The sequence below is a fragment of the Rattus norvegicus genome, chromosome 11 (genome assembly GCF_036323735.1).
Source record: "Rattus norvegicus strain BN/NHsdMcwi chromosome 11, GRCr8, whole genome shotgun sequence".
In the NCBI taxonomy this organism is placed as follows: Eukaryota; Metazoa; Chordata; class Mammalia; order Rodentia; family Muridae; genus Rattus; species Rattus norvegicus.
This window is the reverse complement of record NC_086029.1, coordinates 33163749-33185118: the sequence shown is the minus strand read 5'-3', so window position 1 is coordinate 33185118 and position 21370 is coordinate 33163749. Positions and strand designations below refer to the sequence as shown.

Here is a 21370-nt window from a genome sequence, read left to right as displayed (position 1 = left end):
TATTTCTAAAATATGGATTTCAGTATAATGATAAATAGTAACATGCATCCTTTGTAAACTTAAGTTCACATAAACTTTAGGGAATCAAGAGTCCTAAGACTTAGCTGTGTCTCCCACATAGCAAATGAACTACAGATAAGTACATCTTCCTGTTTTTGAAAATGAAATCCTCCCTTAGTTTTAGGATTTCTTACCTTCCCCAAATGCTAGGCAACTTTAATTTCTGTTCCTAGTCTATATTTATCTCAGATGATTTTCACCTTGCTGACTGACTCCATGCTGGGATTACCATTGGAGCTGATAAACTCTTAACTGGCTCAAAGCTATTTTTTTTTCAAGTCCATCTTTACAAAAAAAAATTTTCTTTTGAAAAATTCCTGGTCTTACAGAACTCAACTGAAATGTATTAATAATCCACTCATATTTCTATGACCAAAATTCATGAGCCAAAAACCAAAAAAAGGAGGAGGAGCTTATAAAACTAAATATGATCTCTCACCATAACTGCTGAACAGAGAGATGCGTTAAAAGACTTTAATTAGGGGCTCGAGACACCATATGAACAACAATGCCAACCAACCAGAGCTTCCAGGGACTAAGCCACTACCCAAAGACTATACATGGTCTGACCCTGGGCTCCAACCTCATAGGTAGCAATGAATAGCCTAGTAAGAGCACCAGTGGAAGGGGAAGCCCTTGGTCCTGCCAAGACTGAGCCCCCAGTGAACGTGATTGTTGGGGGGAGGGCAAAATGGGGGGAGGATGGGGAGGGGAACACCCATATAGAAGGGGGAGGTTAGGGTATGTTTGCCTGGAAACCGAAACAGGGAATAAAAATTGAAATGTGAATAAGAAATATCCAATTTAATAAAGATGGAGAAAAAAAGACTTTAATTTAAAAAGTCATGAGTGCATAATAAAGCGTGTAGAAACTGAAGATTTACAAACTATTTAAAACCTGAAATCGCTGACTGTTTAGAAACTACACAGATGGATCAAGTGTGGTAGTGAACAGCATCAAGGGATTATGGATAAATCTGCTCTGTTCTAGCTGCTCCCCATGTCACCTCCAAGGAACGCCTGATATTGATTAGATACTGAGCCAGGCTAATGCTGGCAGCAGATCCAGAGATGGTAACCCGCCCGTCATTAGATGCTTCCACTCGGTTTGTGAAAATGATCTGCCTCCCAGTCATCTGACGGATCTCATTGATTGTTGAGCCCTGACTCCCGACTATGCAGCCAATCAAATCATTTGGTGAGTTTCTGAGAAGTAGTTGAGCAGATGCATCCAAACTCCAATAGCCTTTCATCTCAGGACAGCTGGATTCAATGCCACTGAATCCGGTTGTTGCAGTGGGTCATGGGACAATGAGACTGTTGCTTTACCAACTGGTGAAACTTGCTCAAACCTGGCTGTGGGATTGTATGGGTAACTAGAAGTGGTCCCTTTAGGTCAGGGTTGAGGCATATGGACAGGGTGGTGTGGGAAAAGTTTGCACTGTGGCTGCCTCTGCTGTACCTGTCCTGATCACCTGCAAAGATGACTGGAGAACTGTAGGGCTTGGACCAGTACGGGATGCTCATGCCCTTTGGGGGGGGGCGTTGGGGGGGGGATTCCAGTATGACCATACGATCGGTTTGACATTCTCAATGATGGATTGTGGGATTCCAGCAATAGTGATGGCCCGCTCAGTTGAGTTGGGGAATATATTCCTTGCCACCTGGACCTGAGTCCCTGTATTCTCCCTCATTTCCTTGATCTTACAACCACCTTTTCTGATAAGAAAGCCACACTGACTAGCAGGAACCACCAACGTTAAGGTAACTGGGGGTTTAGTGTAGGCTGTGCTATCGGTCATAGATCTCCTCCTGTCCTCTTCCAGTTTGTCAATGTTCATAGTGAAGGTCCAACCAAAGTGACAATTCTCTCAAGACAGTTCCCTTCTGAGATGATGATGCGTGGACCACCCTCCTTGCACATCTTCTTAACAGATTCTCCTTTCTTTCTGATGATACTTCCAACGTCCTTTCCATGCATAAGTAGCCTGAGGGTGAGAATAACATTTAATCCATGTTCATGTCTAGCAGTTACAGGGTGCTGGACTTTGAATGGTCAAGTCTTTGGTCACTGGTGAGAGTGAAAGCCAAAAACTGGAGGCACAAGTCGACTGCGGCGAAAAGGGGAACAAGCAGGAGGATGGGGAGGAACAATAGGGGTGAGCAGGAAGGTGAGTCCACCTACCCCTGCTAGTGGACAGACAAGGAAGAGAGGGGAAAGAGACCCTGGGGTGGCAGAGGGTGGCAGATGGCAGGTGGGCTGGAGACAGGCTCTGTCTGTTCAGGTTGTGCCTATGCTGGTCTTGAAAGTTGATGGTAACGAGTCTGGTTTATGCAATTACCCCTGTCTTTCATCTGGATGAACTAATTAAATGCTTTTGATAGAGGTTCAGATGCCCAGCCATTGACTAGCATTTCAACCTTCCTGGACCACTTTGCAACATTCTAAGGTCAGTAAAAAGCAGATACAGAAGAGAGATACATTCATTGTCCCATTCTACAGGCTGAAAGGCTAAGTCAAAAAAGGCCCCTGGAGACTCACTGAGAGCAACCCCATGTCCTTGTCAGGTTTTATGATGGCTTGGGTATCCTTGCCTCATGTGTTGATAATTGGATCAAAAAATGTTTCTATGTCTGGAGAATTGTTTAGTGTAACTTGTGACAATTGCACTCTTAGTAATTGTATGGATGGAGATCCAAAGTAATTTGCTATGATTGTAATTTGACTAATTGTGTCTGCCATTGTGCAAGGAATCTATGTAATGCTACTTCATCAACCTTGATTTGTTATGTTTCCAGTTAATATTTCAGAACCCTGTTATTCTCAAAAAGACTTTCAAATACAGGAAGAATTGGATCAAGCTCTGGCAAGGAGCAAATGTATGGTTGGGCTGATGATTGCTGGTACTGGCGCTCTTGTAACACTTACAGCCAGTGCTACTGCTTCTGCATTAGCTTTAGCAAAAGAGGTACAAATGGCTAGTTTTATTAATCATCTTGCCGAAAATGTAACCTATGTCCTGGGCATACAAAAGAGCATCTGGATAGTTGACTAGAACAAAAAATATATAAATAAATAAAAATCGATGCATTATGAGATACAGTGCAGATCATGGTAGATGAGGTCAAAGGAATGACAGACAGAAGCCAATTATAATATCATGCACGATATCTATGGATTCACATTACTCCAAAAATGTGTAATGAGAGTCAGCATAACTGGAACACAGTAAAAGGGCACCTTCCTGGTATTCAGCATAATACTAATAATTGGTTAGGTCTGTTAGCTATGTATAAAGAGGTAGTGAATTGAAGAAACGCAAAGCCTTTGTCTTTTGATACTGCTAGCATTATAAATTATATTCTCAAAAAGTTACAGGCATTTTTTCTTCATTTCCTTGTTTATATCTCTTTTATTGGGCATATCAGGATTTGACTTTATGATCCTTTTAATGGCATGTCTATTATATTTTCTTTTGTGAGGAGTCATTTGAGCTTTTACAGATGTCAGAGCAGAGTTACATAAATTCAAGCTGCAATGCCTTCCCTAGCAGAAGTGATGGGTAAGATCATCCTGAAAACCTTCTCAACCTAAGACAGGCCATGAATTCAATATTCTTTGCATGTCAATGGTGGGTAAGAGCTGTGTTTTCAGATGGCAACCTAAGACAGGCACAGCTTTCTGCTCTGTGCCTGATAAAGTATATTGCTCTTGTAGAAAAAAAGGACCGGTAAGATTTTTTTTTAGAGGTAGATCAACTTAAGACAGGGCATTAATACTAGGATTCATGTACCAATTATCGGTAAGGACCACACTTCTTCATGAGAAGCCTAAGACCCACACAGACTTTCCACATCCAATAGCTGAGATAGCTTTGGCTTATATAGATTAAAAAAGCAAGACAAGTTGAGAGCAAATCTGGAGTTAACTTTAGCTGACTTCTTGCTTGTGAATAATCATGAATGAATATGCTAACATCTGTCTTTGCTTTTAATTAAGACATGGACTGTATCTGACCAAGTTACTCTGCTTATGCATAAGTCCTTGAGAGATTGTCCAAGCCTGAAGGAAATGGCCTTAGTCATTGATAGATATTGTGGACCATAAATCCACCACATAAACATGTGTGGTCATTGTTTTATTTCCTAGAGTTGGTCATGTTTTCTGTTGTTTGCCTTTAAAAGACACTGAGAAAACAAACTCATGATTGACATGGTATTGACCATGAACTGTCCAATGTCTGCCTCTCGCATCCTCTTTCTAGTTTTCCTATAATCATCTTTACACCCCAAGACATAGTTTTTCTATAGACTGCATCAGCAGCCTCCTGCATTCTGACACAGAAGGATGACAAAGCTCTTCTGTTCTTACTTTGCTTTTATTTTTCTCTAATTTAGTAACATTCATGTTAACACTTCACTAATTGTATCTGAATTATTTTTTCATCTACTGGACTGGAAAACAATTCTAAAAAAAATATATGAAAGATTCATGAAGTAAAATCCAGTGTCCATTTTTTGGGGTAGGAATTTCCCCCTAATTTTCATCTCTTCAGAAGTGTACAAATTCTTGTTTATCAGATTTGGAGTTCTCTTCAAATAAAAAGCAGTTTCCAAAATGATAGCTGAAAAATTTGTTACTGTGATTTTGCTTTTCTTTCCTCCTGGTAAAATACATAGCGTTATCTAAAACGGGCATTCAGAAAAACAAAGAGGATTGCATAAGGGAATAATTTGACATTCTCTGTTGTTGTTGTTTCTATCTGATGAGGAATTTAGTACATTTGAATGTGCTTTACACTGTTAAACTAGTTTATCTCTTTGGGATTTTGATCATTAAAATAACATTTCAGTCTAAAAATCATTGATCATTTCAAACTTGATTTCTGAAAAGTGATAGGTAACAAGTTGAAGGGTCTATAATAGATGTGAATTAACTAACATGATGACAGAAATAAACATCAAACAAATCACCCTTTCATTTATTAATATAAATTTAATGTTTAAACATGAAACAATAAGACTATAAAATCTGGTGATTAAAGAAGGGAATGATGGCTGTATGTCATATACTTTCAGTGGCTTAAATAGTGATTTAGAAATGTAAATAGTACCTTTTAAAATTAAAAGAAGGAATCAATAGTATAAAACATATCATAATTTGAAAAATAGTCTGGGCCTATAGCTCATAAAGGTACTATATGGGGTGCTATAAAATGAGGAGGAGGGATAATTATTATTAAATCACATCATATAGAATTCTTAAGGAACTTTTAAAAAAATTCACTTTTTTCTTCTCATATTAAGGAAGAAATACATTGGTTTCAGGTGGTACTGAACTCTATTCTCTGGGAAAAAATAAAGGACAAGGGAAAGCAAGCTGAGGACCAACTTTCTTTTTTTTTTTTTTTTAACTGTCCTTTTTTTATTGGATTTTTTTTTTATTAACTTGAGTATTTCTTATATACATTTCGAGTGTTATTCCCTTTCCCGGTTTCCGGGCAAACATCCCCCTCCCCCCTCCCCTTCCTTATGGGTGTTCCCCTCCCAACCCTCCCCCCATTGCCGCCCTCCCCCCATAGACTAGTTCACTGGGGGTTCAGTCTTAGCAGGACCCAGGGCTTCCCCTTCCACTGGTGCTCTTACTAGGATATTCATTGCTACCTATGGGGTCAGAGTCCAGGGTCAGTCCATGTATAGTCTTTAGGTAGTGGCTTAGTCCCTGGAAGCTCTGGTTGCTTGGCATTGTTGTACTTTTGGGGTCTCGAGCCCCTTCAAGCTCTTCCAGTTCTTTCTCTGATTCCTTCAATAGGGGACCTATTCTCAGTTCAGTGGTTTGCTGCTGGCATTCGCCTCTATATTTGCTGTATTCTGGCTGTGTCTCTCAGGAGCGATCTACATCCAGCTCCTGTCGGTCTGCACTTCTTTGCTTCATTCATCTTGTCTAATTGGGTGGCTGTATATGTATGGGCCACATGTGGGGCAGGCTCTGAATGGGTGTTCCTTCAGTCTCTGTTTTAATCTTTGCCTCTCCCTTCCCTGCCAAGGGTATTCTTTTTCCTCATTTAAAGAAGGAGTGAAGCATTCACATTTTGATCATCCCTCTTGAGTTTCGTTTGTTCTAGGGATCTAGGGTAATTCAAGCATTTGGGCTAATAGCCACTTATCAATGAGTGCATACCATGTATGTCTTTCTGTGATTGGGTTAGCTCACTCAGGATGATATTTTCCAGTTCCAACCATTTGCCTACGAATTTCATAAACTCGTTGTTTTTGATAGCTGAGTAATATTCCATTGTGTAGATGTACCACATTTTCTGTATCCATTCCTCTGTTGAAGGGCATCTGGGTTCTTTCCATTTTCTGGCTATTATAAATAAGGCTGCGATGAACATAGTGGAGCACGTGTCTCTTTTATATGTTGAGGCATCTTTTAGGTATATGCCCAAGAGAGGTATAGCTGGATCCTCAGGCAGTTCAATGTCCAATTTTCTGAGGAACCTCCAGACTGATTTCCAGAATGGTTTTACCAGTCTGCAATCCCACCAACAATGGAGGAGTGTTCCTCTTTCTCCACATCCTCGCCAGCATCTGCTGTCACCTGAGTTTTTGATCTTAGCCAATCGCACTGGTGTGAGGTGAAATCTCAGGGTTGTTTTGATTTGCATTTCCTTTATGACTAAAGATGTTGAACATTTCTTTAGGTGTTTCTCAGCCATTCGGCATTCCTCAGCTGTGAATTCTTTGTTTAGCTCTGAGCCCCATTTTTTAATAGGGTTATTTGTTTCCCTGCGGTCTAACTTCTTGAGTTCTTTGTATATTTTGGATATAAGGCCTCTATCTGTTGTAGGATTGGTAAAGATCTTTTCCCAATCTGTTGGTTGCCGTTTTGTCCTAACCACCGTGTCCTTTGCCTTACAGAAGCTTTGCAGTTTTATGAGATCCTATTTGTCGATTCTTGATCTTAGAGCATAAGCCATTGGTGTTTTGTTCAGGAAATTTTTTCCAGTGCCCATGTGTTCCAGATGCTTCCCTAGTTTTTCTTCTATTAGTTTGAGTGTGTCTGGTTTGATGTGGAGGTCCTTGATCCACTTGGACTTAAGCTTTGTACAGGGTGATAAGCATGGATCGATCTGCATTCTTCTACATGTTGCCCTCCAGTTGAACCAGCACAATTTGCTGAAAATGCTATCTTTTTTCCATTGGATGGTTTTGGCTCCTTTGTCAAAAATCAAGTGACCATAGGTGTGTGGGTTCATTTCTGGGTCTTCAATTCTATTCCATTCGTCTATCTGTCTGTCTCTGTACCAATACCATGCAGTTTTTATCACTATTGCTCTGTAATACTGCTTGAGTTCAGGGATAGTGATTCCCCCTGAAGTCCTCTTATTGTTGAGGATAGCTTTAGCTATCCTGGGTTTTTTGTTATTCCAGATGAATTTGCAAATTGTTCTGTCTAACTCTTTGAAGAATTGAATTGGTATTTTGATGGGGATTGCATTGAATCTGTAGGTTGCTTTTGGTAAAATGGCCATTTTTACTATATTAATCCTGCCAACCCATGAGCATGGGAGATCTTTCCATCTTCTGAGGTCTTATTCAATTTCTTTCCTCAGTGTCTTGAAGTTCTTATTGTACAGATCTTTTACTTGCTTGGTTAAAGTCACACCGAGGTACTTTATATTATTTGGGTCTATTATGAAGGGTGTCGTTTCCCTAACTTCTTTCTCGGCTTGTTTCTCTTTTGTATAGAGGAAGGCAACTGATTTATTTGAGTTAATTTTATACCCAGCCACTTTGCTGAAGTTGTTTATCAGCTTTAGTATTTCTCTGGTGGAACTTTTGGGGTCACTTAAATATACTATCATATCATCTGCAAATAGTGATATTTTGACCTCTTCTTTTCCGATTTGTATCCCTTTGATCTCCTTTTGTTGTCTGATTACTCTGGCTAGAACTTCAAGAACTATATTGAATAAGTAGGGAGAGAGTGGGCAGCCTTGTCTAGTCCCTGATTTTAGTGGGATTGCTTCAAGTTTCTCTCCATTTAGATTAATGTTAGCAACTGGTTTGCTGTATATGGCTTTTACTATGTTTAGGTATGGGCCTTGAATTCCTATTCTTTCCAGGACTTTGATCATGAAGGGGTGTTGAATTTTGTCAAATGCTTTCTCAGCATCTAATGAAATGATCATGTGGTTCTGTTCTTTCAGTTTGTTTATATAATGGATCACGTTGATGGTTTTCCGTATATTAAACCATCCCTGCATGCCTGGGATGAAGCCTACTTGATCATGGTGGATGATTGTTTTGATGTGCTCTTGAATTCGGTTTGCCAGAATTTTATTGAGTATTTTTGCGTCGATATTCATAAGGGAAATTGGTCTGAAGTTCTCTTTCTTTGTTGTGTCTTTGTGTGGTTTAGGTATAAGAGTAATTGTGGCTTCGTAGAAGGAATTCGGTAGGGCTCCATCTGTTTCAATTTTGTGGAATAGTTTGGATAATATTGGTATGAGGTCTTCTATGAAGGTTTGATAGAATTCTGCACTAAACCCGTCTGGACCTGGGCTCTTTTTGGTTGGGAGACCTTTAATGACTGCTTCTATTTCCTTAGGAGTTATGGGGTTGTTTAACTGGTTTATCTGTTCCTGATTTAACTTCGATACCTGGTATCTGTCTAGGAAATTGTCCATTTCCTGAAGATTTTCAAATTTTGTTGAATATAGGTTTTTATAGTAAGATCTGATGGTTTTTTGAATTTCCTCTGAATCTGTAGTTATGTCTCCCTTTTCATTTCTGATTTTGTTAATTTGGACACACTCTCTGTGTCCTCTCGTTAGTCTGGCTAAGGGTTTATCTATCTTGTTTATTTTCTCAAAGAACCAACTTTTGGTTCTGTTGATTCTTTCTATGGTCCTTTTTGTTTCTACTTGGTTGATTTCAGCTCTGAGTTTGATTATTTCCTGCCTTCTACTCCTCCTGGGTGTATTTGCTTCTTTTTGTTCTAGAGCTTTTAGATGTGCTGTCAAGCTGCTGACATATGCTCTTTCCTGTTTCTTTCTGCAGGCACTCAGCGCTATGAGTTTTCCTCTTAGCACAGCTTTCATTGTGTCCCATAAGTTTGAGTATGTTGTATCTTCATTTTCATTAAATTCTAAAAAGTTTTTAATTTCTTTCTTTATCTCTTCCTTGACCAGGTTATCATTGAGTAGAGCATTGTTCAATTTCCACGTATATGTGGGCATTCTTCCCTTATTGTTATTGAAGACCAGTTTTAGGCCGTGGTGGTCCGATAGCACGGATGGGATTATTTCTATCTTTCTGTACCTGTTGAGGCCCGTTTTTTGACCAATTATATGGTCAATTTTGGAGAAAGTACCATGAGGAGCTGAGAAGAAGGTATATCCTTTTGCTTTAGGATAGAATGTTCTATAAATATCCGTTAAGTCCATTTGGCTCATGACTTCTCTTAGTCTGTCTACATCACTGTTTAATTTCTGTTTCCATGATCTGTCCATTGATGAGAGTGGGGTGTTGAAATTTCCCACTATTATTGTGTGAGGTGCAATGTGTGTTTTGAGCTTTAGTAAGGTTTCTTTTACGTATGTAGGTGCCCTTGTATTTGGGGCATAGATATTTAGGATTGAGAGTTCATCTTGGTTGATTTTTCCTTTGATGAATATGAAGTGTCCTTCCTTATCTTTTTTGATGACTTTTACTTGGAAATTGATTTTATTTGATATTAGAATGGCTACTCCAGCTTGCTTCTTCTGACCATTTGCTTGGAAAGTTGTTTTCCAGCCTTTCACTCTGAGGTAGTGTCTGTCTTTGTCTCTGAGGTGTGTTTCCTTTAGGCAGCAGAATGCAGGGTCCTCGTTGCGTATCCAGTTTGTTAATCTATGTCTTTTTATTGGGGAGTTGAGGCCATTGATATTGAGAGATATTAAGGAATAGTGATTATTGCTTCCCGTTATATTCATATTTGGATGTGAGGTTATGTTTGTGTGCTTTCATTCTCTTTGTTTTGTTGCCAAGGCGATTAGTTTCTTGCTTCTTCTAGGGTATAGCTTGCCTCCTTATGTTGGGCTTTACCATTTATTATCCTTTGTAGTGCTGGATTTGTAGAAAGATATTGTGTAAATTTGGTTTTGTCATGGAATATCTTGGTTTCTCCATCAATGTTAATTGAGAGTTTTGCTGGATACAGTAACCTGGGCTGGCATTTGTGTTCTCTTAGGGTCTGTATGACATCAGTCCAGGATCTTCTGGCCTTCATAGTTTCTGGCGAGAAGTCTGGTGTGATTCTGATACGTCTCCCTTTATATGTTACTTGACCTTTTTCCCTTACTGCTTTTAATATTCTTTCTTTATTTTGTGCGTTTGGTGTTTTGACAATTATGTGACGGGAGGTGTTTCTTTTCTGGTCCAATCTATTTGGAGTTCTGTAGGCTTCTTGTATGTCTATGGGTATCTCTTTTTTTAGGTTAGGGAAGTTTTCTTCTATGATTTTGTTGAAGATATTTACTGGTCCTTTGAGCTGGGAGTCTTCACTCTCTTCTATACCTATTATCCTTAGGTTTGATCTTCTCATTGAGTCCTGGATTTCCTGTATGTTTTGGACCAGTAGCTTTTTCCGCTTTACATTATCTTTGACAGTTGAGTCAATGATTTCTATGGAATCTTCTGCTCCTGAGATTCTCTCTTCCATCTCTTGTATTCTGTTGGTGAAGCTTGTATCTACAGCTCCTTGTCTCTTCTTTTGGTTTTCTATATCCAGGGTTGTTTCCATGTGTTCTTTCTTGATTGCTTCTATTTCCATTTTTAATTCCTTCAACTGTTTGATTGTGTTTTCCTGGAATTCTTTCAGGGATTTTTGCGATTCCTCTCTGTAGGTTTTTACTTGTTCATTAATGTTTTCCTGTGCTTCCCTAAGTGTGTTCATGTCTTTCTTGAAGTCCTCCAGCATCATGATCAAATATGATTTTGAAACTAGATCTTGCTTTTCTGGTGTGTTTGGATATTCCATGTTTGTTTTGGTGGGAGAATTGGGCTCCGATGATGGTATGTAGTCTTGGTTTCTGTTGCTTGGGTTCCTGTGCTTGCCTCTCGCCATCAGATTATCTCTAGTGTTACTTTGTTCTGCTATTTCTGACAGTGGCTAGACTGTCCTATAAGCCTGTGTGTCAGGAGTGCTGTAGACCTGTTTTCCTCTCTTTCAGTCAGTTATGGGGACAGAGTGTTCTGCTTTCGTGCGTGTAGTTTTTCCTCTCTACAGGTCTTCAGCTGTTCCTGTGGGCCTGTGTCTTGAGTTCACCAGGCAGCTTTCTTGCAGTAGAAAATTTGGTCTTACCTGTGGTCCCGAGGCTCAGGTTTGCTCGTGGTGTGCTGCCCAGGGGCTCTCCGCAGAGGCAGCAACCAGGAAGATCTGTGCCGCCCCTTCCGGGAGCTTCAGTGCACCAGGGTTCCAGATGGTCTTTGGCTTTTTCCTCTGGCGTCCGAGATGTGTGTGCAGGGAGCAGTCTCTTCTGGTTTCCCAGGCTTGTCTGCCTCTCTGAAGGTTTAGCTCTCCCTCCCACGGGATTTGGGTGCAGAGAACTGTTTATCCGGTCTGTTTCCTTCAGGGTGCGGTGGTGTCTCTGGCAGGGGTCCTGCCGCTCCCCCACGGGAGCCCAGAGGCCTTATACAGTTTCCTCTTGGGCCAGGGATGTGGGCAGGGGTGAGCAGTGTTGGTGGTCTCTTCTGCTCTGCAGCCTCAGGAGTGCCCACCTGACCAGGCGGTTGGGTCTCTCTCTCACCGTGTCTGGGAGCAGAGAGCTGCTGCGGGCCGGGATCCGCGGGTGAGGACCAACTTTCTAATGAGCTGTCACGTCACACTACTGCCACCATGATGTACCTGCTGTATTATTTGTTTACCATGTTTACCATGCTGTATTACCATGTTCATTCACATGGTAAGGCAGTTTCAAACCCTGTTGCTTCTGTTAGCATACTGTCATAGCAATAAGGAAATTAATAAAATGTCTCCCTTTCTCATTGTTACTCAAGCTGAATTTATACATGAAGTTTACCATCTTTGAGGTATTAGATTTCATATATTTATACTCTGTCAAACAGTATACCTAACCACTGGGTTACCACCTACTGCACTGGGACTCCCTTCCTTGATGGTCACCAAATACCATTTAAATCTTGCATTAATTATACTTTCCACATAGGCAATTTAATTTTAAGAATTAGTTGAGGGATTTAGCTCAGTGGTAGAGCGCTTGCCTAGGAAGCGCAAGGCCCTGGGTTCGGTCCCCAGCTCCGAAAAAAAAAAAAAAAAGAACCAAAAAAAAAAAAAAAAGAATTAGTTGAGACATTGCATCTATGTAAGTACTGTGGTCTAATCCCTGTACTTTATTTGCTTTAAAAACTAGAAAATGTCATAATTGATCAAGTTATCAAGAAAACAGACAACAGGAAAGCAAATTACCAGCTCTGTGTTAAGAACTGATTGTATTACACAAAATAGTTAATAGAGAAAACCAAAAGAAAACAGAGAGAGGGAGCAGAGAAAGTCAAGAATGATATTCCAAGTTGACATCTAATGCAGAATTGGAAACCTTGAGCACAGTAAATAATTTTCATCCACATAGGACCAATCAACACTGGTCAGTAGGCTGACATGAAAATATGTACAAGCCACAGAGATGCTCACTAAGACAGAACAAAGGAATTGGTATTGGGCACAAGATAGTTCAAGAGCAAATTCGCAGCACAAATATTCTCTTTATTTTCACATTCTGATGTATGGTATATATCTAAGGTAGGTTTCCTCTTGATTTCATTTTTATTAATAGAATATATAAATTATCCTTGAGTTGAAAACAAGTTGTGTGTGTCTGTGTGTGTGTCTGTGTATGTATGTGTGTGAGATAGTAGTCTCCTCTGTGATCTCCATGTTCTATTCAAATGAAAGCCTGTCTCTTAAACGTAACCATCTAATTTTGTGTGAGTTTCTGAACTTTGGCATGCATTGCCTCTTCTGATATTATACATTTCATTGTAAATTTGGGAGATTACTTATGACCAAATTTCTGTTAGCATATGTTCAGAAGTGTCAATCCCATTAAGTTAGAGGGTCTCTAACGGATGTAAGCACGGCACACCCAGCTCTGTCAGGTCTTGACCTTCCCCCATTCCCTCTTCCAAGAGAAGACATTTCTAAAGCTAGCCACCAAAGTCTATTCCCTTATTAGGCTACTGCTTCCTTGTGAGGTTGACTGCCCACGTATAGCTATCAATGTATTGAAGTACAGCAGTCAGTTGCCTTGCCCTCCACTTGACTGTTCTAATTAACATGCCCAATCAGAGTAAACCAACTCATCCTAACTCAGAGTTTCATCTCTTACCATTATAAATCACCATTTTCCTATGGGCTGTCTCCTGTAACCAGATGCAGATCTTGGCCCCTCTTGGATAAATATTCCTTCCTCTCTCCTTTGTTCCTTTTTCACTTCTCCCATGTCCTCTATGCCCTCTTTGTGGAGTGGGGTGTGTGTGGGGGGGGATGAGGGACAGTCAGAGGGCAGATAGCATAAAGACTGGACTGTAAAAGATTAAAACAACAGACAATAAAAGAGAACTGCATATATAAATCTTTCACAGATTATATTTTCAAAAACTTCTTTTTGTAGAAAATTAAAGAAAACTTTACTGATTTGAATGAGAAAGTTCCCTCTGAAGAAAAATGATTCGTTCCTTATAAAAAATGACTTAAAAACTAAAAAATAATTTTAAATTGTCTCTCTTTTTATCTTGCTTAGTAGTTAAAATAGCAATTTTATTTCATTTTATAAACACGCCTATAAAAATAATGATTTGGGGGAGACCGACTCAATTTTTACAGTATAATTTCACTGCTTTTATAAAAGAAATCAAATTGTTAAAGTGATTGTGACTTGATATTGAAAACACAAGTATGAGTTTATTTGTTTTTAGGGTGTTACTTTTAAATAAAATTTGCTAATTAGTGGTTTCATTTTTATGAATTCTTGGTCTAGCTCTATTGTTTTCTGTAATTTGTACTGTTGATTTTGTATTTATGTAAAATCGTACAAAGTTTTAGTTTTTGTCCACTTTGTTTTGAATTGTACTCTAAGGTAGCATTTTGTAAAGTACAAATGTTGTGAATGGCAATTAAATTAAATGCATTATTACTTCACCTTCCATCTAGTAAAGAATACAAATATATGTTTGATTCTTTACCCATTTTTTTTCTGCCTAAAAATGTTATCTTCTGACAGCCTTATTTTCAGTACTATCACAATAAATAAATTTTATTTTATTTTTTATCATCGTGATTCACAGTTGCTTTTGTAACATTATTTGAAATCATGTTGATTTTGCAAATTGTGAAGATGTTTTGAGTGTGTGATCTAAAAGGATGTCTAAATTCTGTTGTTATGTACCAAACAAACAAAACATGGGGTAAGACTTATCTTCTTTTTTATTGGATATTTTATGTATTTCCATTTTAAGTGTTAATCCCCTTTCTCCCTTTTCTCACTCTCCCTTCCTGTGCTTTAAGGAAAATGCTCCAACTCCCACCCACCCACTCCCACCTCAACGCCCTGGCTTTCCCCTACACTGTGGACAAGAGCCTTCACAGGACCAAGGGCTACTCCTCCTACTCATGCCAGACAACGCCATCCTCTGCTACAGATGTGGCTGCAGATATGGTCCCTCCACGTGTACTCATTGGTTGATGATTTAGTCCCTCAGAGCTAGGGGGTGGGGGTTGGGGGGGGAGGCCTGGTTAGTTGATATTGTTCTTCCTATGGGGTTGCAAACCCTTTTAGCTCCTTCAGTCCTCTCTCTAACTCCTCCATTGGGGTCCGCACGCTCAGTCTGATGGTTAGCTGCAAGCATCTTAATCTGTATCAATAAGGCTCTGGCAGAGCCTTTCAAGAGACATCCATATCTGGTTCCTGTCAGCAAGCATTTCTTCGCATCAGCAATAGTGACTGGGTTTGGTGGCTGCATGTGGGATGGATTCTCAGGTGGGACAGTCTCTGGATGACCTTTTCTTCAGTTCCTGCTCCACTCTTTATCCTTGTATTTCCTCCTGTGATTATTTTGTTCCCCCTTCTAAGAAGGACTAAAGCATCCACACTTTGGTCTTCCTTCTTGAGCTTCATATAGTCTGTGAATTGTCTCTTGGGTATTCCGAGCTTTTGGGCTAATATCCACTTACCAGTGAGTGCATATTATATGTGTGTTCTTTTGTGACTGGGTTACCTCACTCAGGATGATATTTTCTAGTTCTATCCATTTGCCTAAGAATTTCCTCTGTCCACATTTACAGATATTTGCATGGGCATGTGTGCCCCATTGGTATCCTAGATTTCCTTTGAACTTAGTAGGTATACAGATGTTTTAATCTCTTCTCAATAGAATCCATTGTAATGTAAATTTAAACCACCACCTCACTATGTTTTAAGGCAAATGATTTATTACTTTATTCCAAAGTCATATTTTGTGTTTCAAGACAAACCCTTTTTTAAAAGTGCTATATTTGCTCATATTTTAAAAAAGAAAGAAAAGAAAGAAACTCTTGTATAAAGAATTGTAGAGAAGGCAAGGCTGAAAGATAGGAATGCTGTGTCAGTGTCTTGTGAATTTTTATAGCACATGTGACTTTGAACATACTATGTACACTCCTTTACAGCATCCAGTTATTTATGTTAGAAAAGACTCCTAACATTTCATATCTGTGACCTGATCAGCCTTCATAGCTCTGCAGAAATTCGACAGGATGAAATATTATCCTGAAATGATTTACAGGTTTTTATTTATCTCAAAAGAAGAATTCTTTCTTATTTAGGTTTTAAGCATCAGTATATTTACAGGAGTAATAGTACAGGTTAGATTTCATATAAAATATGATTCTTGAGACATAAGATGGCTCACTTGATAAAGGAACCATTATCAAGGCTGAGAATCTGAGTTGGTTTCCTATGACCCACAGAGGATAAGTGGGGAACTAACATCTTGAAGTCTTCTGACTTCCACCATACAATGATGTGTTTGCTTTCATACACACTCATATATGTCATAATAATAACTAGTAAAATATTTTGAAAGAGCATGACTCCTGCTTATTCCAAGAAAAAAAAATTAGACTTTATCTAGAAACTCCTCAAAGATATAAAGTTAACACATGTGCTCAAAAGTCAAATCAAATTTTTATTAGATTACTGATGTAATCTGAAGAGACCTTAAGGACCATTGTGATGCCTGTCACTCTCACAGATGGGCAGCATTCTGAGACTGAGATGTTGCAACCAGTGCTGAAATTCAAATAATTAAATTTTAAGCACTAAGGTTATGAATTTCTTAGCTAGATATCCTTTGTGAAATATAGGTCTTTTCTTTGGATATTTTATAGAAGGATTGAAATAACTAATAATACTATTCTTCACAAAAATCATATTACTTGAGTATTATTTAAAAGGGCAATAATCCATCTTTTATAAAGAAATCACATCCTTTATCATACCGGCCCTAATTGCTTCCATTACTTTAATATTCATAATTCTGTACGAAAATGGGTTCTCTTTAATTTACTTGCCTATCCGCATAGCTTATTACAGGCTGGAAATCTTACAAATTCTATTGTAAGGACTGTTGAAATGGTCTGTGGGTAAAAGCCTTATATAAATTTTGTGCTACTTAATAATACTATGCTTGGGACTTTCGTGTAATAGAATCAGTTTGAGCTAATATTTCTTGTCTAAGAGCTCAATGGAGATTGGATAATCTAGTACTTCATTGAGCTAGGGTGAAATAGTATAAGACCACTTATTCCTGAGAGAACCTGAAGCTCAGCTATTTTCAAGTGTTCAAGTGCGCTACCTTTGAAAGGTTCTATTTTTTTCTTAATTCTTGTTTGGAATTTTTTTATCTCTAACTGGGCGACGACAGCATGTCAAAACCTACCATACTGTTAACAGTGTTAAATTGTTTAGTGTGTGTAAAAATTTCAGCGATCTATTAGAGTAGACACTTGGCGAGAGAAGGTCTTTTAAATTAATTATTGATAAGGTAATTCAAAGTCTTGCTTCTTTTTAAAAGGTCAGAAGACCCCAGTAAGCAGAAAGAAGTTTGAGAGGAGAAAGGAAAACTGCTGCTGTCAAGAGGAGCACATTTTATTTTGAATCTTTATCTTTTACTGATAATTTACTGGCATCACATCCAGAAATTATATATGAAACAATGACCACATGGATATGTTTGTGCAAAGATACAAACATGCTCTCTATATACAAGCACTAGATTTAATATTAGAGATACTTCTCTTAAGATGGCACAGAAACGTTTATGCTAGAGGTAAATTTATGTTTTCCAGGACAGGTCTTAAATCTAATATCAAATCAGTGGTTTTCAAGAGAAGAGAAATCACGAATTCTTAGTTCAACTTGTTATAAAATATAGGCTAACAACTCTTTAAATGTAGAAATCTAGGTAACAGGAAAATTTACACACTAGCTACTTTTAGATGAAACCATAATTGTCATTATGAGGTGGATATAATCTCAAATGTCGTATCCAAATATGTATAACTGAGGTATTTTCACCTTAGCCTAATAAACCGAATTGCTTTACTTTACACATGACTATTGTTAATACATTTAATATAAAATGTTTACTATTTCTCTTGTAAATAAGTAATTTAGAATTACAAGAATATGAAGAATTACCATGGCACAAATTATTCTTGATTTTTTTGTTCTATACTCCTCCACACAGATACATGTATTGAGAGAGAGAGAGAGAGAGAGAGAGAGAGAGAGAGAGAGAGAGAGAGAGTATTTATTTCATTGTGACATCTTTGTAAAATAGGCCAAGTCTGTATTCTCTCCTGGACATTCATTGTACTCTTGATATTTTGCTGCATAGCATTTAGCCCTTCTCATTTTAGCTGTCTGTTCACCATTCTTCCTACCATAAATAACTATGAAGAGGTTTAAGATACACTACTGTCTTATTTCTTTCGTTATGTTTATCCAAACCAAGATGTTAAAAATGCCTAACAAGTAGTAGATTAATTACACTTGACTCGTATACCTCTAAACTATGGTTCTGGGTGCTTGACTAAAAAAGGAAGAGCTTCTACTACTTGTTCAGATCTCATGAATATCCTACTAATATTTATACTTCTGTGTTGGTTTAGCATGAAAATATTGTTTGCATGTGTGTGTGTGTGTATGTATGTGTGAGAAAGAGAGAAAAGGAGAGAGAGAGGAAGAGGGGGAGGGGGAGGGGGAGAGAGAGAGAGGGAGGGAGGGAGAGAGACTGAAAGAGAGACTGAGAGTCTCATTCTAGAGTCCTTGTTCTCCAGCAGGAAATTTCCTGTATTGATGAGGTCAGTTGGTCTCGATCTCAAGAGGTCCACCTGATGCTAACCCCTGAGTCTTGAGATTGACAGGGTGGACTATCACCCTTGGCTGCTCATTATACATTTTATAAAAATGTGCCAAAAATATTATTTCTAACTGGTAATACTTAACTTGCCCTGTAGTATCTATATTGTGAGTGGAATAATTCTCTCCAAATGAGTGAATATGAACAAAAATAAATGCCGAATTCCTGAATATATTTTAATGTATGGCATTGAAAGTAAAGTAGTCAGCATACTAGAATAACCATAGAAATATATTTTGTATTTTGTAGTAGTTAATTGCATCCCATTATTCAAAATGACTTTTATTTACTTGAGCAAAAATTCAATATTACTACAGCTTATTAGTTAAAACAAGACATTCTTTTAACTTTTTAAAACTTAAAATCCAGTCTGGAAAATTTATACAGTAGCTATAATAACTAAAAAACAATCACAACTATCAATAATAGGGATGTATGAGTCATTGAGTAATTTCCAACTTTATATAATATGTGATAGATTGTTTTATCATCCGAGGAGTCCTTTTAATAATTTTGACATATTAGTGAAGAATGAACTTGACTGTGAGTGTACTATTTATTAGATGAGCCATCTCTCCAAGCTTGTTTTTTATTAACTTACTCAAACCTTAATTTCAAATATTTTTCACATAAGTGGCCTATGTAGAACGTTAAGCTCATAGAAAGTCCTATCTGGGAAGATATCTTTCCTTATTGCTTCCTCATTGCTTTCAGTTACAAAACAATAGAGTTCATCCCATATCATGCTCTGATAGAGAAGCCACATGTTGAGCGACCATTTTTTCACCGGGTCAGTGGGAAATGATATGAGTGTATTTTATTTAAATTACAGCTGTAAAACCTGTCATTAAATATTCTTGTTTAGGTGGAATATTAATATTTAACAAAATGAGTACTTTACATTTTTTCACATTTCTGGAATATATTGTACATATTTTGACTTTCTGGAATAATTGATCACAATTATACTTAATTCAATATAATAGAATATCATATTTCAAATAATTCTAACTTCAAAACATATCAGATTTCCATTTTAACTAAATACACATTTTTATCAGAAATATTGCCAATATTTTAACCTATTTTTGTTCTTATAATTTGTTATAAACAAGGAGGTAAAAATAGTCATTGCTTCTTTGTGCAGTTTTATTTATTTTTTATTTAAAGTATTTTATAATATTGTTTATGTATTTTTTCATTATGAAATAAAATATCACTATGGAGTATAGGTTAAGCTTATTTCATTAAGTAGCTTGCATTTAACTGGCCCTGCTACATCTGCCACAATCTGAGATTACAGATATACAAAAAGACTATTTTTTAAATCAATTCATAGAAATATGTGTATAGGGAGTTTAAATTTAAATAATCTTTATAATGTTTGGAAAAGAACATTAATATAAAATTTTGAAGTGATTCTAGTTCAGTTATATTGTACTCACAACTGTATTTTAAATTATCCACTACACTACATACATACACATACACACACACACAAGAGAGAGAGAGAGAGAGAGAGAGAGAGAGAGAGAGAGAGAGAGGCAGAAACAGACATGCATGCACATGTACATACACAAAATAAATTTATGCACAATGGAATAAAAAGGAATACAAGAGGGGAAAGAAGTGTATGAAAATGGGTTACATTTCTTTGTCATTAAACATGCAGATGAAGGGAGAAAGATCAGAACACAGATTGGATTGACAAAGTTAGGGAAGGCTGAGAACAAGAAAAGTAAAGTCTCAAGATAAGAGGCACGATTAGAATGAGTGCACATGTGAATAGAGAAGGAAGTAGGTACAGGATACAAGAGAAGGAAAGAGTATGTGAATGTCAAGCAGCTCTCAACACATGAAACCATGTACAGCTTACAGTAGACCTTGTGTGTTAGTATTCCTCTAATAATAAGAGTTAGTATCCCTCTAATAATAAGAGAAAATGGCAGTGTGTTACCTCCAGTGTCCAAACACCTAAGCAGCTGTAATTCTTCTTATTTGGATGAATTGCAGTAAATAACATAATTTCTAATAATGGTCATCTGCTTTCTGTGAAATAGAGCTTACAACAAAATTTAGACTCAAAAATTATGTTAGCATTTGTGGTCCAGTATTAGGTCTAAAAACAGTCATTACTAAGGAAAAATGCATGGTCCCATTATAATATTAGATATTGTTGCTTTGCCATTAGTATATTCATATGTATCTGCTTACAGAATGCTGGATATAATTTAAACACAAAAATATGGCAATGACTAAAATAATAACATAGTTCGGAATGAAGGCTGGGGTTTTATAGGCTGCATATTACTTTTTCAGTCAGTAGGGAAACCGCTGATGATAGATTTACTTTCAAACAGTGGATCTATACTGTTGCCAGCGCTATTCCAATGATTTATTCCAGAATCAAGTCTGCACAGAGCATCTTGCTCTGTTCCCAGGAGAGGGTAATTGTTTCTGTGTCCTTGGGCTCTGACTCTTGCCTCTTGCTAACAGTAGTCAATGAAATAACAATTGTGTTAAGAGAGAACTTAACCTCTCTGGTTCCTTAGTCAATGCAGTAATGTTCTAGATAAATCTGCTCTCCTTAGAAACAATTTTCTCATGTGTGATAGGTTCAGTGGCCTCTTTAGAGAGAAAAAACATCTCAGAAAATTTGAATTTTTTTCCAGGTTCAAAATCATGTAGCCAAATGGCCTTTATTTATTCATTTTTTTGAGGAATGTTTTAATTCATATGATTTGCTTGCTGTTTTGCATATATATATATATATATATGGGAAAATGAATTTTTGTATTTTATATTGAACATAAAATTAAGCATAAAAATATAGTTACAGCTT

At 37.6% G+C, this 21370-nt stretch overlaps 1 pseudogene; it reads right to left on the bottom strand.

The window, feature by feature from the left end:
- Positions 1-1025: 1025 nt before the first annotated feature.
- Pcbp2-ps8 (poly(rC) binding protein 2, pseudogene 8) lies at positions 1026-4314 on the bottom strand (annotated as a pseudogene).
- Between the last annotated feature and the right edge of the window lie 17056 nt (positions 4315-21370).